This window comes from Nycticebus coucang, chromosome 7 (assembly GCF_027406575.1).
Source record: "Nycticebus coucang isolate mNycCou1 chromosome 7, mNycCou1.pri, whole genome shotgun sequence".
Taxonomy (NCBI): Eukaryota; Metazoa; Chordata; class Mammalia; order Primates; family Lorisidae; genus Nycticebus; species Nycticebus coucang.
Window position 1 is genome coordinate 126157266 of NC_069786.1, and position 16465 is coordinate 126173730.

General features: G+C 39.5%; 1 protein-coding gene and 1 non-coding gene across 4 annotated transcripts in view; one reads left to right on the forward strand and one right to left on the reverse strand.

Moving 5' to 3' along the window:
- Positions 1 to 16465, reverse strand: part of PID1 (phosphotyrosine interaction domain containing 1) — a 272822-nt gene that overhangs the window by 152583 nt on the left and 103774 nt on the right. The window lies entirely within an intron of this gene.
- Positions 8391 to 8497, forward strand: LOC128590936 (U6 spliceosomal RNA). Its single transcript, XR_008381396.1, has one exon. It is a non-coding gene; the product is annotated as a U6 spliceosomal RNA (small nuclear RNA).

Sequence of the window (16465 nt, forward strand, 5' to 3'; positions counted from 1 at the left end):
GTGGGAGCTGAAGTTGCTTTGTCTCCCTGAGAGAGAAACTAGGGCCAGTGGAAGAGGAGGATGAGGAGAGAACAGAGGCCAAGGTACAAGCAGTGGGGGAGTCGCCCTGCCTGTCATTCGGTTCAGGTGCTACGAGAGGTGCAGGAAGGACTAGGTGATCTCAGTCTGACTTCTGCCACACAGCAAGTTCTAGAAGCTGCCCTCCTCTCAGGGGGGTGGAATAGCCACACTGCCGGAAATTCTAAGATTGCCTTCCTGTCCCCACCATAGAACCAAAAACCACAGCTACTAATTTCAGACACGGGACTGAAAGTTGGGACTATCTCACATGCTGCCTCCTTGATTAGATAAATAGATTTTTTTTAAGCCTAAGTCGGGGATAGAAAGATAACAAAGTTCAAATTTCTAATACAAAACAATGTGCTGTGTGACCTCAGCTTCCCAAGTCTTCTGAGGCTTGGTTTCTGCAGCCAGGCAGGCAGGTGTCACAGACCCGCCCACCGATTCTTTCCGCGCACCTTCTCTAAACATCTGTGTCTGGCCAAGTCCTATGGTAAGCACAGCTGGAACAGAAATCACATAGTCTCTGCGCAAAAGGGTTTATCACAGTTGGTGCAGACTGAGGAATCAAATGATAACTACAAATCCATGTGAGAAGGTCTTTAGGAGAGCCAAAGAGAGGCTAAGACAATATTTGAAGTGAAATAGAGAAAATGATTCCTTTAAAAGGAAATCTTTTTCTTTTAATGGTTTTGTCCTTTTTGCCCACTTTGAAAGGATGAAGGCAAAAGAGGGACATAAAATGTGGATTACTTGATGCATTACGGAATCCATAAGGATACATGTTTTTATGGCAAATGAACATTTTATGTCACTCTGAGTTGCTCTTGGAAAATCTGGCAGTAAGTGTGCTAGTTATAGCTGTCTCTGATAAGAACATTCTTCCACCCTCCTCCTTGGGGAAACTTCTATACTATTATACACCGCTGTGTGGAATGAGGTTGTCGGTCAGAATCCCTGCCCCCTGACATGACACAAAGAATTGGTGACATAAACTGATCATCTCAAGCATCTCATGTCCCTGCCCAAAAGCCCTGGGTCAGAGGAAACTCAAGAAGGGCCAAAAAGACTTTTCTGGAGACCAACATATGAGGTTTCTAGAGGGGTAATATGAGTCCCCCAGATGGTCCTTTTGAGAATGAGACCACACAGAAGCAAAGAAAGATGAGAATGGAGAAACACAGCCTTGCCAGTGTCGAGCTCAGCTCCATCCCTGGGCCACCTAGACTATGAACCAGCGTATTCCCCTTCATACTTTAGCAAGCTTGAGTTAGATGTCAGATCCTTGCAACTAAGAGGGCCTTACAACACAAATTGCTTTGAAATGAAAAGTCAAGTGTGAAAATAAAAGGGAGTCATTAACCAAAAAATTTAAAGGACTTCATCAATTTTAAACTGCAGAAATGCATAGTACCAGTATCTTTTTTTAAGTGAATATTATACTGACTTCGATAGACTGAACTTTAATGATAAAGCACCAACTAATAATCTAACGTAGGTATGATAGTCCCCAGGTCATTCATATCTAAGGTAAAGGCCTCTGAGCTACTGCCAAAACGAGATGAATTCCTGGGCTCAAGAGATAGCCAAATAGTGGACTTGCAATGACACTTCACTCAGGTGGCAGGTGCTCTCATTGGACAACAAAGACCCAGATGCTGTATCCAGCTGTGTCAGAGCTTCCTGGCCTTGTACGTCCTGGGCCTCAGTTATCTCACCTGTCAATCTTAATACGCTGTGTTAACCATGTCAAAAATGATATCACTTGTACTTTGCATGGGCAAACAAGTGCAATGAAGATAATAGAAATTAGCATAATCCAGTAGCATTATAGTAGGTAAAAAGGCAACAGAAGAAGGATTGAACAGAGGAGCTTGGAAAAGCTACTGCTCCCAAATCAAAGATGCACAGAGTTCCATAAAGAAAATGTGTTATTCATTCTTAAAGAAGGGAAGTGAATAGTGTTATAGAAAATTAGGGCACTTCCCTGAACAAATTAAACAATGCTCGGCTTTCTGCGTGTGGCGCTTTCTGCATGATCTCAAAATAGAGCCTCTAAATCAAGCCCCATTATGCGGACGGGGTAATCACTATGCCCTGTATAATTTTACAGTTGGCTTTGCTTTCTACTCCTATTCAGACATTAATCTCTGACAGTTTAGCAAGCGAGGATTTACATATTTTACCAATTCAAATTGGGCATATCTCACCTCTGTATTGATTTTGTATCCAAAATATAAGGCATCTTTGGAAGGCAAATCCTGCTTCCTCTTTTTATAAGATAACTGAAAGGCCATCCTCACTTAAATCAGAGGGAAGGCATTAAGATTTTATTCTTTGGAACACCCTCACATTTTGAACGCTGACTATAATGGTCAGTTTTAACTTGCAAATTACTGATTCAGTAATGCCCTAATCAAGCTTCAGAAATATTGCAAATGTTCATCCTAACAGAGCCGCAAGGAACAAGTGGGTGAATCAGACTAAGGGAAAATTTCAGTACTCCAAACAAATGTTAATTTGTACAAGTGCATAAAAATCAGTAGGGCTTTGCGATCCCATTCATAATCACACTTCATTTTATTACTTAGGGAGTACATAAGAATTCATTGAATTCACTTGTTTATTTATCTTTTATAGCATTTATTTTTATTATTTTTTTTTTATTAAACCATAGCTGTGTACATTAGTATGATCGTGGGGCACCATACACTTGGTTCATAGATCGTTTGACACATTTTCATCACATTAGTTAACATAGCTTTTGTAGCATTTTCTTAGTTATTTTGCTAAGACGTTTACATTCCACATTTACTAGGATTCACATATACCCTTGTAAGATGCACCGCAATGAGGTATACTTAGGCCGCAACTATGAAGGCAAAAAAAAAATGGTGATACTCTTTTGGACCTTTAATAAAATATCTTGCTTATCATTTTATTTTTTTAACATAAATTCTTACATTTCTGCTTTTAAGTATTTGTTCCAATATTTTCACAAAAATAACACAAAAGCAAAAAACTTTTTCTGTTTAATAAACAGCAAATAATTTGTATATAATTAAGAGTAGTTATATGAATAGTAAAAGAAAATTTTACTTAATGAAATTAAGCTTTTATTTAAATATTTTTAATGCAAAGAGTTTGTCTATTTCTTTTTTTTTTTTTAATGTAAAACTCCCCAAATCTGGCAATCATACACAAAATTAAACTATTTGATTTCAAGAATGTATTTATGCAGTTAATGTCAATCTAGGATTTGACATTTACCTACTTCCTACAAATCATCCCAGCAATTGTCTTATTAAAAATAGTCCTAGCGTAAGTTTAAGGGCCTACATCCTGACACTCAGAAATTTAAAAGGCTCTCTGTGTCCATTAAAGAGATGGCTATTGTTAAACTAACTGAAAATACTCAACGTTTACACAGTTGTATTTATTCATACAGCCTTGATCATGGAAGCACTTTTTCTGAATATCACAGATTCTCTCAAGTGATTATGTGGGAGAGGCACAAAAATAACTCCATGTCTGGGGAGTAGGCAAAAGCCCCCAGGCTTGGGAGAGGCTTACGCACTGGGGGGCGGGGGCGAGGGCGGGGGAGGGGGGGGTAAGCATACATGTGCATGTGCCCGTGTGTGTTCATCTGAAATACACGCACACATACAGATGTGCTGAATGCCTAGCTTAACTAGTTTCTTTCTTCTTCTAAACTATTTTCTATATGTAAATAGTTATCCTTCCTGCTTTTCTAACTGTGAAGAGTTAGTAATCTAGTGTGAAACCTGAGTTGCAAGCTATCTGTCCAAAGGCATATCTGGCCTACAGATACGTTGTATTTGATTCACACACTGCTTTATGATGAAAATTGGAAGTAATATGCAAAAACTGAAAAAATATGTTTAAAATCTGCATGTCCTCTGCTTTTGAGAAATCACAAGATCTGCAAAATTAATGTGCATTGCCTCACAGCAACAGTTAGCTCCAGCCAGTTCATCCTTGTAGCTGTCCCCACTAAGTGAGAGACGTTCCTCTGCAATTGACCTTGTTCTCTCCTGCCACCAAGAGCTTTCTCTTCCATACTAAACACCAGTGGCTATTTCTGTAGTCAGTTTACACCTCACCAGATTCATTCCTATCTATCATCCGCTTGACCCTTGTGGGTACTTTTATTTGCGACCCCCAGTGTGTTCAAGCACAGCACAAAAAATTTACCTACTCATAAAAAATTTCAAGCATAGCTAAATTAAGTCAAATCTGTATTTAAATTATAAAAATTCAGCTAAGACATTGTGAATCAGTGAATAATGGAGAATAATACAAACAGGCCATTATGTCCATCTGTCATTCCACTCAATGAGTATGAGCCAGGAATAAGCACTTAGGAGTCTGCTCTTCTCTGAAGAAGCTGCTCCCCCATTTCCCCTGTAGTATATCTTGTTGCACTAAATATAATCCACCTGCTAAAGATCAACACTGTTTGATCTTTCAATCAAGATGAATTAGGGACCAGAGTGAACTTCCTACTTAGAACAGCCAAATAAACTTGGGCATCAACAGTTTGTGAGGCACTGAGTACCAGCCTCCCTCAAAGATGGGAAACAAATGAGGCAAACATTATGACTGCTCAGCTCACAGCTTTAGGGTTTTCAGACTGCTGTGCATGGAGAAAAGATGCAAGCAGGTCACAGCAGACTCCCTGAGCTAAGGAGACAGAGAGACACACAAGAAGAGAGAATTGCACAGAGAGAATTCTATAAATCTTCAGAGGGTACCCTTAAATATTCGACTGTGCACTGATCAGCATGTGCATGAAGGGATACCAATCAACGCCAGGAAAGAACTACTAGAAGGCATGAGAGCTCCGAGTGCACAGGGCCGGTGACAGAGGGCCTGTTCACATCAACCAGACTGGAAAAACTCATGCATCCTGGTGTGGTGGGTAGAGTACACAAGAGAGTCTAGTCTTAGTAGTGAGAAATAATTAGGACTTGACTAAATGTTGCTCTAATTAGTCCCACCTGCAAATCTTAAAAGGTAAAATTCAAATTGTCTGACATCTAATCAAAAATCAGCAGACAGGCAAAAAGGCAAGAAAATAAGACCCATAATGAAGTCATTAACCAGTTAATCAAACCTATCCAGGATTGAAAAAGAAATTATAATAAACAATAAAGCTCTATTCCAACAGGGTGTAGTAAACCCAGCACCCTGGGAAGATCCCTTAAGCCCAGGAGTTCAAGACCAGCCCGCGCAACAGAGTGAGATGCTGTCTCTACAAAAAATAAAATAAAAAATTAATCAGGTATGGTGGCAAATGCCTGTAGCCACTTGGGAGACTGAAGCAGGAAGATTGCTTGACCCCAGGAGCTTGAGGTTATCATGAACTATGATAATGCCACTGTAATCTAACCTGGGCAATGAGAAATACCGTCTCAAGAAATAGTAATAAATAGGCATTTGGGCTTCTTCCACGACTTAGCAACTATGAATTGGGCTGCAATAAACATTCTGGCACAAATATCCTTGTTATAGTATGATTTTTGGTCTTCTGGTTATATACCTAGTAGAGGAATTTAGGATCAAAAGGCAAGTCTATTTTTAGATCTCTAAGTATTCTCCAAACATCTCTCCAAAAGAACCATATTAGTTTGCATTCCCACCAGCAATGTAGAAGTGTTCCCTTTTCTCCACATTCACGCAACATCTCTGGTTTTGGGATTTTGTGATGTAGGCTAATCTTACTGGAGTTAGATAGTTGTGGTATATGTACATCATGGAATATTACGCAGCCTTAAAGAAAGATGGAGACTTTACCTCTTTCACGTTTACATAGATGGAGCTGGAAAATATTCTTCTTAGCAAAGTATCTCAAGAATGGAAGAAAAAGTATCCAATGTACTCAGCCCTACTATGAAACTAATTTATAGCTTTCATATGAAAGCTATAACCCTATTACAGCACAAGACTATGGGGAAAGAGGCAAGGGAGGGGAGGGGAGGGAGAGGATGGGTGGAGGGAGGGTAATTGGTAGGACCACACTTATGGTGCATCTTAGAAGGGTACAGGTGAAACTTACTAAATGCAGAATATAAATGTCTGAACACAATAACTAAGAAAATGCCATGAAGGCTATGTTAACCAGTTTGATGAAAATATTTCAAATTGTAGATAAAACCAACACATTGTACCCCATGATTGCATTAATGTACACAGCTATGATTTAATTTAAAAAAAAAAGAAATAGTAATAAATAAAAAAATAAAAAATAAAACTCCCTCTGTCTATATGTATATTCAGTATTACACTGACAGCTTTAGCCAGTACAATTAGGAAAGAAAGAGAAATTAAAAGGCTCCATATTGGAAAGGAAAAATAAAACTACCTTTATTCACAGAAAATGTGATCATCTATATAGAAAATCCAACAGTATTTTTAGACAATTTTTTTTTAAAAGAAAACCAGGATCTCACTATGTTGCCCAGGCTGGAGTGCAGTGGCTATTCACAGGTGTGATCCCACTACTGATCAGCACGGGAGTTTTGACCTCCTCCGTTTCCAACCTAGGCTGATTCACCTCTTCTTAGGCAACCTGGTGGCCCCCTGTTCCCGGGAGGTCACCATATTGATACCGAACTTAGTTCAGACACGTGATCAGCATAGTGCGCTACAGCCCAGAACCCCTGGACTCAAGCGATCCTCCTGTCCCAGTCTCCTGACTAGCTGGGACTAAAGGCACACACCACAACATCTGGCTAGACAATTTTTCAAAGTTACTGTAATTAATGAACAGGTTTAGCAAAGTTGAAGATCACAAGATAAATCTACACATCTGTATCATTTTTCTGTAGTCTAGCAATGAAAAGTAGTCAATGAAAGCACATGCCCCCAAAAGACTTGTATACGAATGTTTATAACAATTATATTTTTAATAGCAAACAACTAGAAATAGCCCAAATGTTTCTCATGAAGTGAATGGATAAACACATGATAGTATATCCATATAATGGAATGCTATGCAACAAAGTAAAAAGGTATAAATTATTGATACACACTACAATGCATATGAATTATCAAACAATTATCCTGAGAACAAAAACCAAAAAGAGAACATACTGTATGATTTCATTTATATGAAATTCTAGGGAAAGCAAATCAGTAGTTGCCTGGGGATAGATGGGGAATACAGGGAAGAGAGGGAGGTACATGAAGACAGCTTTATGGTGATGGTTTTGTGACTATATACAGACATCTAAACATCAAAATGTGCACTTTAAGTATGCATAGTTTATTGCATGTCAAGCACAACTCATTAAAGTCATTTTTCAGAGAAAAAATGTTTCACAGAACATGGCCCTTTCATCTGTAGTGCTTCATTTAATGCTCAATGCTAGAGAAAAGTTGCTCAATTGAACACAATAAGAAATAGATACCTGCCTTCCTAAGAGATTCCCAAGTAAAATGTTGGCTCTACAAAATTTTAACCCCTCCATGCTGACTTTAGAATCTACCTCTTGAATTGATGTGAGTCACTATAAAATGAACAGTGTCTTTTTCTTTGAATAAGTGGCTAATTCTAGAACTAGGGCAAGACAAGCATCAGATGAGCCTTGGGTAGCTTATTGAGCCAGAAACTAAGAAAGTGCTCTTAAAATGACAGGGATTTGTCAAACGAACAGTGAAAGTGACTTAAAATACCTCTCAAGGTAGGCAACATTAGACAACGTGAATAACAGTAATAAATAATGACTATAATGGATTAGGACCCTAGACTAAAAGAAATATCAGTAGGTAATACTGATATAAATTGAAGAAATGAAGGAAGGAAAAGGAAGGGAGGGAGGAGAAAGTGGCAGGGAGGGAGAAGGCTCATCAAACATTTCGACTATTTGAATATGAGTCTAGACCTCAGAGTAGCATAGCATTTTTCAGTATTTATCTTGTTCTCTGAGATTCTTAGATCTGTAGATCTCTGGTTTGATATCACTCATTATTTTTGGAAACTCTTCAGTCTTTATCTTGTCAATATTTCTGCTACCTCATTCTCTCTCTTCTTCTGGAATTTCAATTACATGTATGTGAGCCCATGCAGGACTTCTACTGACTTCTATTCAACTTCACTCATTTTTTTCCCTTGGCTGTGTTGAATCTACTAATAAAATCATTAAAGGCCCTTTTCATCTCTTTTACTTTGTTATTATTGTTCCTTTTGTTATTGTTTTCCTAGCAGATATATTTAACTATCTCTTACAGGTTTTATCTTCTCACTGACATTCTCCATATCTGGTTTGCATGATTTTCACTAGAGCATTTAAAATATTAACCAAATAGTGCTTGCTTCGGCAGCACATATACTAAAATTGGAACGATACAGAGAAGATTAGCATGGCCCCTGCGCAAGGATGACATGCAAATTCGTGAAGCGTTCCATATTTAAAATATATCTGTTAATCAAATAATTTTTTTAATGCCATACCTGAGTCTGGATCTATTGATAGCTCTGTCTCTTCACAATGGATTTCTTTGTTCTTTTTTTATGTGTATATGTCCCATATATTTTGGTTGAATGCTGAACATTGCATACAACAGAAGTTCAGGTAAATAATATTTATACATAAAAATGATCACATCTCTTTGCTGCTCAGGTTAACTAATGTCAGATGTCAATGCAATCTGGTCTAGAACTGGGTTTAATTTGGGTTGTACTGCTGTACAGTTTATCTATCATTAGTTTGTCCTTGGGGTGGGGTCTTCTTTGCTGAAAGGTAATATTCCATCATTGCCTTATTATTCCTGCTCTACCCTCAGTTTTCAGGCTGTATGGCTGTGACTCCAAGAAACTCTTTCCTCGCTCCTGCTTTGTTCTCAAAGGCTGACTGCAGTTGCTTGATACAAGGTGGTTTCTAGCCTGGGGTTTGGGGCTGAAGGGGACATGGAAGGATTCTTCTCTTCTGTTCTTCCTCAGTCTTAAACAGGTCTGGTGTCCTTCACTCTTGTGAGTGGGGCTTTCTCAGTAATCCCAACTTTGCTCCAGCTATGGGGAACCTCTAATGTTCTTGATGAAGGTGGTTTCCTGCCTTTTCCCCAATGAAGAGGATTTTTTCATTCTTTCTTCCTCCACAAGTTGTAACAGACATTCACCTCTGCCCTCAGAGCAACAAGATTTTCCACCTAACCCCTGCTGTGAACTCTGTTCCTTAGGGAAGAAGCGTCCAGGTAAAACTTCATGTGTGGTACATGCCTCTCTTACGGGACTGTACCATCGAAGGAGGCTTACTCTGGTGTCTATTCTGGCTCTTAAAGTCTCTCTTGCACCACAGTAGTAGTGTGTTTAGAAGAACCTGTGAGTTGAATTATCTCCAAGGATTCTACACTCTCATGCTAGCCCACAAGTGACCTTTAAATTTTTGTATAAAATTTTAGCTTTTCCTTAATCCCTTGTATTTTAGGCCAACCCTAAGATTCACCAGGGGCAAGTCAGAATTTATATGTAGTCTCTTTTCATTTCAGGCTAGCTTGACTTACCATGACCCCAGCTGTTTGATGCATTCAAGAGAATTTATTAGTTTGTAAATTATCTGGAATTTTCTTATTGATAAAATTAATTTATGCTCTTTCCAACTTTCTATATCTTAGGCAAAAACCAGTAGTGAAATTCATATTTCTAATCAGTAAAAAACTAAATGCATTGAGAAATGCTCTGTGTTTAGAAGACACAAATAAAATATTCTGAAGTACACAGCAGCATTATCTGTCATTTACCAAGGTTCTTTCTAACAAACCTCACCCCTTTACAACCCAGATATTTATGTCTTCATCATGCTTTTCACAAATAAACACAGAGAAGGAGAAAGAACAGAGTGGGAATGGTGGGAATGAGGAAATAAGACACACAAGAGTCATAAAACACACAAAAGACAAAGATGGGATTGGGATAACTAGAGCAGCGAAGGCTGCAGCCAGTGCTGAACTATCTAGCTTTATTTATATAGTATCTTAAACAAGGCTACCAAATGATGTAAATCTTGGCACATGGGGTAAAGATTAACTTTAAAAAGGAAAAGCTGCCTGCTTGCTGGCACGACAAACAGGAAAGTATGCAGGGGCTATGTGACTTCTAGCAGAGTAGAAAAGAATGTTAGAGGAGGAGAAGTAGCTGGGGCTCGTTCCCTGGACATCTCCCCAGGCTGTGGAGGCCCTGCGGGCTCATAGGTCCATGATGCTGACTACTCTCTGGTTGCAGTGAGCTTCCTATCTCCCATCTCAGTCACCTCCACTTACAGATATGTAATCCCTAGTCCTCCATGACAAATAAATGTGGAAACACAAACCCTGCAATTCTCTACAGGAGGAACTACTCAGAATTATAGAACATTAAGAACAAGGAAAATCGTCCAGGTGACTTAGACCAATTTCCTCACTTCACAGTTAAAGAAACTAAAGTCTAGAGGAGCGAAGCAATGTGTCCAAGGTCACCCAAAGCTATAGGCTTCAAAGACAACTAAGTCCACAACCCCAGACATCTGATGACCTGCTCTCTTCTTGAAGAAATATTACATTCTAGATCATTTACATACCTTGTCTATAGCTTCCAATGTAGATGCTACCTCATCTTTTAGAAATGATGGAGCTGATTTTGTAATAATGGTATGAGGCACATAATGGAATCAATGGCTTTTGAATCAGAAAATTCTAAGTTCAATCATGTACCTGAATATTTGGCTTTGGCCAAGTTGTATATGCTTTCTGAGCCTTCGTGGCCAAAATACTGGGTCAATAGTACCTGTTCTGTAAAATTGATATAAATGTCTGTGAGTGTGTGTTTGTATGTGTGTGTGTGTGAGAGAGAGACAGCATGTACCTACACATAAATATGAAATCCACACCTCTCATCTAGTACCTGACACCTTACAAAGATGACCTCATTACCTTCCAATCATTCACTTTAAAAGCAGTGCAGACTCATTCTGAGGCATTCTGACATTAGGGACCAGAAGCTCTAACATCCTGCCATATTTCCCACAAGAATGCACGTTAAAGATCTACTAGAGTAATGGGCACATGTATACACACCATGATTCTTTATTCTTTTTTCTCCCTGTTGTCTGCCATATAAATATAAAAAAACCCACTTTGAAATTCTGGAAGCACATATATGAAAGTATTAATATTAACAGTAGCTATTTAGAGGTCATGAAATTGCATATAACGCTTTTCTCTCTTTCCTTTTCTTTCTCTTTTTGTGAATTTGTATTTTATACCATTTATAATACCAATATGCTTTCATTTTATGAAAAGTTTAATGTATGTTTTTTGTAATTAAACAGTAGAGGAGGTACGTCTCAAGAAGCACGTTTCCTTTTCATTCTTCAGCACATGAACATACTGGAGAGCTCCAGAACACACAGGTAGCCTTGGAAAACTGAGCAAAACAGGTGCACTGTGAGAAATAGCCCTGAGCACTTGTCTTCCCCAGGGTAATAAGCAAGGGCACAGGGAAGAGAATCAAAACAGAGTAAATACACTTTCAAAAGAATGAAAGAAGAAAGACAAAACGAGGTTAAGAGTTGGAAACCAGACCAAATGCTATGAGTTTAAGATTCCAAGGACTGTTTCTAATGTTGCCCCAAGTTACTTGGTTCAGTCCTTGAGTGTAGCCCCAGGGCCCCTCACAGCCCAATTCACATGTGTGGCTTGATGGTATCAGGGAATAAATGTCCTGCTCATCAGAATGTAGCACATATATGTTATAAACACGCATGTATTTATGTTCATGAACATTTGCTTTTGTTTCCATTTCACTTTTGCTAGGCAAAATTTCTCTACAGGATTGCGTTTTGGTTGATGCAGGATTGAACATCACCTTGGCAGTCTGGAAGAAAACTAAAAATAATTCTAGCCCAGGGCTTCAAATGGTCAAGAAGGTGACACGCCAGAGCTGTGGCAAGCTCTGATGAGAGCTCAATGGAGAGCCCTATGCTGCAAAATCCATCTAGAGAGGACATAATTTACTTGTTATATATGTCATCTATAGGAAGGTTAAACAAAATGGTAAAAATTGTCCATATCAGGGGAGACAGCAGCTCTACTCTTTTGTTGACATTATCCTCACATCTACAAAGGTCTTTCTGAACCTCCCAACTTCCTGCCCTGAAACTAACCCTTCCCCCCGCTTTACGCCTGAACCATGCCTTGTACGATAATTAGTATTTTCATGGCACCTGTAACATCTAAATTCACTGTTTATATGTTGTCTCTTTGTATTCCCAGGCCCTAAGAAAATGCCTGGCACATAGTAGTCACTAAAAGAACATTTAATAATAAACAAATGAATATGTGAGAGAAGAAAGCTAACATTACTGGAATTTGAAAATAATGCCTTCAGACTAAACAGATGGCTCCCACTGTGCCTCTCTCCCTTTTGTTCTGGCCTATGTACCACTACAGTCACCATCAGCCAGACTGCCCTGTCCCGGAGACCATCTTAGCAGCATTCTCTGGTCTAAATTCACAACCAAATACCCAAACTCATTAGGAGGTTGCTGATAACTCTCCACAATGTGGACCATGACTAATGGTCACACTTGGGTCTACTGGAATACTGTGAATTTCCTTAGAAAGAGCTCTATGCCCTCAGGACCACTGGGGCACCTCAGGCAGGAGGTACAGGCCCTTTCCTAGTTTAGCCACCAAACCACAACAGCAGAAAGAGTTTGTTCCCACAGGATACTGGCAAAGACCTGAAAACAGCTCTCTTCTGAGTAACAGCCAATGGCACTTCCACCTGCAGAAGGACCCCTCTGCCTCTCGGCTCTCCTGCTAATATTAAGAGTAGAATGTCCTTTCTAACCAAAGGAAACCCAAAGGTAACTATGAAATATTAATCAATGAAGCATCAGTGAGAAAAAAAGAAGTAGGAAGAAGAAAGGAAAGGACAGGAGGACAACTATTTGGAAGAGGGACTTGTCAAAACGAGAGAGAGTGTGTACTACTTTCCTAGAGTTGCTGTAACCAAGTACCAAAAACTGGGTGGTGTGAAACAACAGATTTATTGTCTGAAGTTTCTTTTTTTTTAAATTTCAGGTTAATGTGAGAGTACAAACAACCAAATCATGATATTTAAATTTTTTAGACAGAGTCCCTCTTGTAGTTATGTCCTGCACCCAAAAGGTGTCATACACCTCTACATTGTGTCCATTCTGTCTGAAGTTTCCAGAGGATAGATTTAAGTCTGAAATCATGGTTTGACGGCTCCAGGGAAGTATTCCCTGCCTCTTTCAGCTTCCGTTGTTGCCAGTGACCCTCAGCATTCTGTGGCTTGTGGCGGCATCATTCCTGTCCTGTGGTACTTCAACCTGCATGCCTCTACAACATCCTTCCTCTGTGCACGTCTGTCCCTGCACCCAAATTCTTTCCCTCTCTCTGTTTTCTTTCTTTTTTTTCTTTTTTGCAGTTTTTTTGCCGGGGCCCCAGGCTTGAACCCACCACCCCCAGTATATGGGGCCGGCGCCCAACGCCTTGAGCCACAGATGCTGCCCCCAAATTCTCTTCTTTGAAAGGAGATCAGTCATTTTGGTTTAGGACCCTCCCTAATGATACTTAATTACCTCTATACTGACGCTATCTCCAAATAAGATCACATTCTGAGACACAGGTTAGAGAGTTAGTACGTCAACATATTTTGGGGGGTGGGGGGAGAGGACAGCCCGTAACAGAAAAGAAAGGTCCTCACCATGTAGATTCTCCATGCCCATTTGAACATGCCACTAGCCACTGCCCATCAGTATTTCTTTTCACCTCACCTGAACCCAACATGATGCTAAAAGCCTCAAGACTAGGTATTGGTAAGTGGGAAGACCCTACCTGGGAAATGTCTGAATTCAGTGGACCTGACTCAAGGCTGCAAAGTCATTGAAATGCCAAAGATCCAACACACAGGTCAGGGAACTACCAGGCACAACTCTACAGTGTGGGCAGTCTGTTTGTTTTCTCAGAGTTCATGAAGGCAAACAGCACCTGACACTTGTCAAGTCTCATTACTGACTCACATCTTACCTGCTCTGACCTCCCTTGACTTGAAATACAGTAAAGAACACACCTCTTAAATCCCAGTGCTGGTTTATTCAGCCATTTGTTCACTAATCCTCTTAGTTGATGACTCAGGCAGGCACTGTGCTGAATCCACAGTTGAATTAGAAATGCATGTTTTCCATCTTCATGGAACTGAACTTCAGCCAGAGATATGGATATTGAGAAGGTTAAGAGTTCACTATTTCAAACCAAGACTGTTCATCACCTTTTTTGGACTATTTTAGTCACAGGGAAGCCTTGGTCCCCATGTGCTATTGGTGACCTTCTTTTATCCCACTACTATGAGTTCTGAGGCTTCTTGCAAATCCACAGAAGGAAACTGGGATAGAATCACAATGCCAGGAGTCCTCAATAAGTGAGTGGTGGAGTTAAAGTATAAATACCCCAACTCCCTGGCCCTGCCAGTGGTTTCCTTCTGAGTTGTGGAGGGTGTTTTGCTTTGTTTACATTTCTGAGAATTTCTGCACAGGATTCAGCTCCACTTACTTCCCAGTATGATGTCACCTAAAACCTGAGTGTCCCATCCCTGTCCCACTTCCCTAGTTCCAACTGGGGTTTTCTGTACTGCACAAAAGTTTACTTGCACTAAATTCCTTATCTCAGGGTCTGTATCTGGAAGACTCCAACTAAGAGAAAACTTAATTTTCTCTTAATCCATTTTAATTCAATTCACTACATAGTGATTATAGGCATTTCACAAGGACATGTTATATGCACGTAAGGGGGTCAAGGGCAGGTAAGGTAGAAAGACATAATGTGACCAGTTTAAATACACTGTAGACATACAGATGAAATTGGCATGAGTGTATAAAAATGGAATGATGAGGTTTGACTGCTGGGATTGGGTTGGGATAGGCTTTATGGAAGAGAGGGCCCCCTACTTCCAGAGGGCCTGGAAGTAAAGCAGTTTTTTTCAAACTTTTTATGTTATCACTCCCTCCAAAGAGGCTTTTTAGACTCTTTTTTTCATCCTAATTGCCTTTGCCCACAGCCAGGTATGTTGTGTTATCTGTTCATGTTCCATGATAAGAGATATTCCCATTATAATATCTAAGATATTTTCCCCCATCACACTTAAGAACTAATTTTTGCTCCCACTGAAAAATGAAACAGAGAGAGAGAAAGAGAGAAAGAAAGGAAGGAAGGAGGGAGGGAGGGAGGAAGGAAGGAGGGAGGGAGGGAGGGAGGAAGGAAGGGAGGAAAGAAAAGAAAGAAGGCAGTACAGGAAAAGAAATACCAAAGGATGTGAAAGTAAACAACTTACAGAGGCAAAGGTAATTAGTCTAGTTTGGCCTCTGGTAGATTAATGATGACTACAACTTGTTTGATACTTCTACCTCAAGAGGAGATATTTATGTCTCTTCTAGTTAAACCCTTAAGGGACTGGCAGCTTCCACTTCTGTTTCTTGGAGCATTAAGTCTTAGCATCCAGCCGCCATGTTGTAAGGAAGCTCAAACAGCCCTAAGGAAAGGTGCATGTGAAGAGGAAACAGCCCAGCCCAGCCCAGCTCCTGGCTAACAATCAACATCAACTTGCCAGTGAACAGGCCATATCAAACTGGATCCTTTAGCACCAATTGAGCTGTTCCTGCTGGCCCACACAGCCCTGTTCAAATTAGAGACTTGTGAACAGAATAAATGCTGTTGTTATGAGCAACTAATTTTGGGGGTGATATGTGATAACAGAAGTAAATAACATGCTTATAGACACTACTCAAAACTTCTAAATCATATAGCAGGTCCATTGCCTATTCACAACCCACAGTCTGAACCAATTTTTGTTCATTGTTTTTGATTGTGTTGTGTACTAAAAAACTCAAGTAAATACAGGTAAACAAGTTCTTAAACCACTGATTCCTTAATTAAGGTAATGAGATCATTTATGGCTTGTCAAATGTAATTTTTATTTTAAGCAAGCCTGTTCTTGCTTATGAATCAATTAGCTTGTAAATAAAAACTATCCCAAGCCATGAACAATATTATCATATTTCCAAGAAGCAGGAAGATACTTAAACACATTAAAATAATGTGACTATGTTAACCAGTTTCATGAAAGTATTTCAAATTGTATATAAAACCAGCATATTGTACCCCATAATTGCATTAATGTACACAGCTATGATTTAATAAAAATAAAATAAATAAAATAAAGATCCAGCCCTGAGAAGAGCAGTTCAGACTAGAGATCAAGTGAAAATATTTTCAAATACCTGTGGTGGGCAAACTATCCCACCCCTACCATAGTGTACAAAATAAAGAGGGGTGAGGGAGAGGTGTAAATGAGGAATTCTCATACATACACCATGCTAATCAC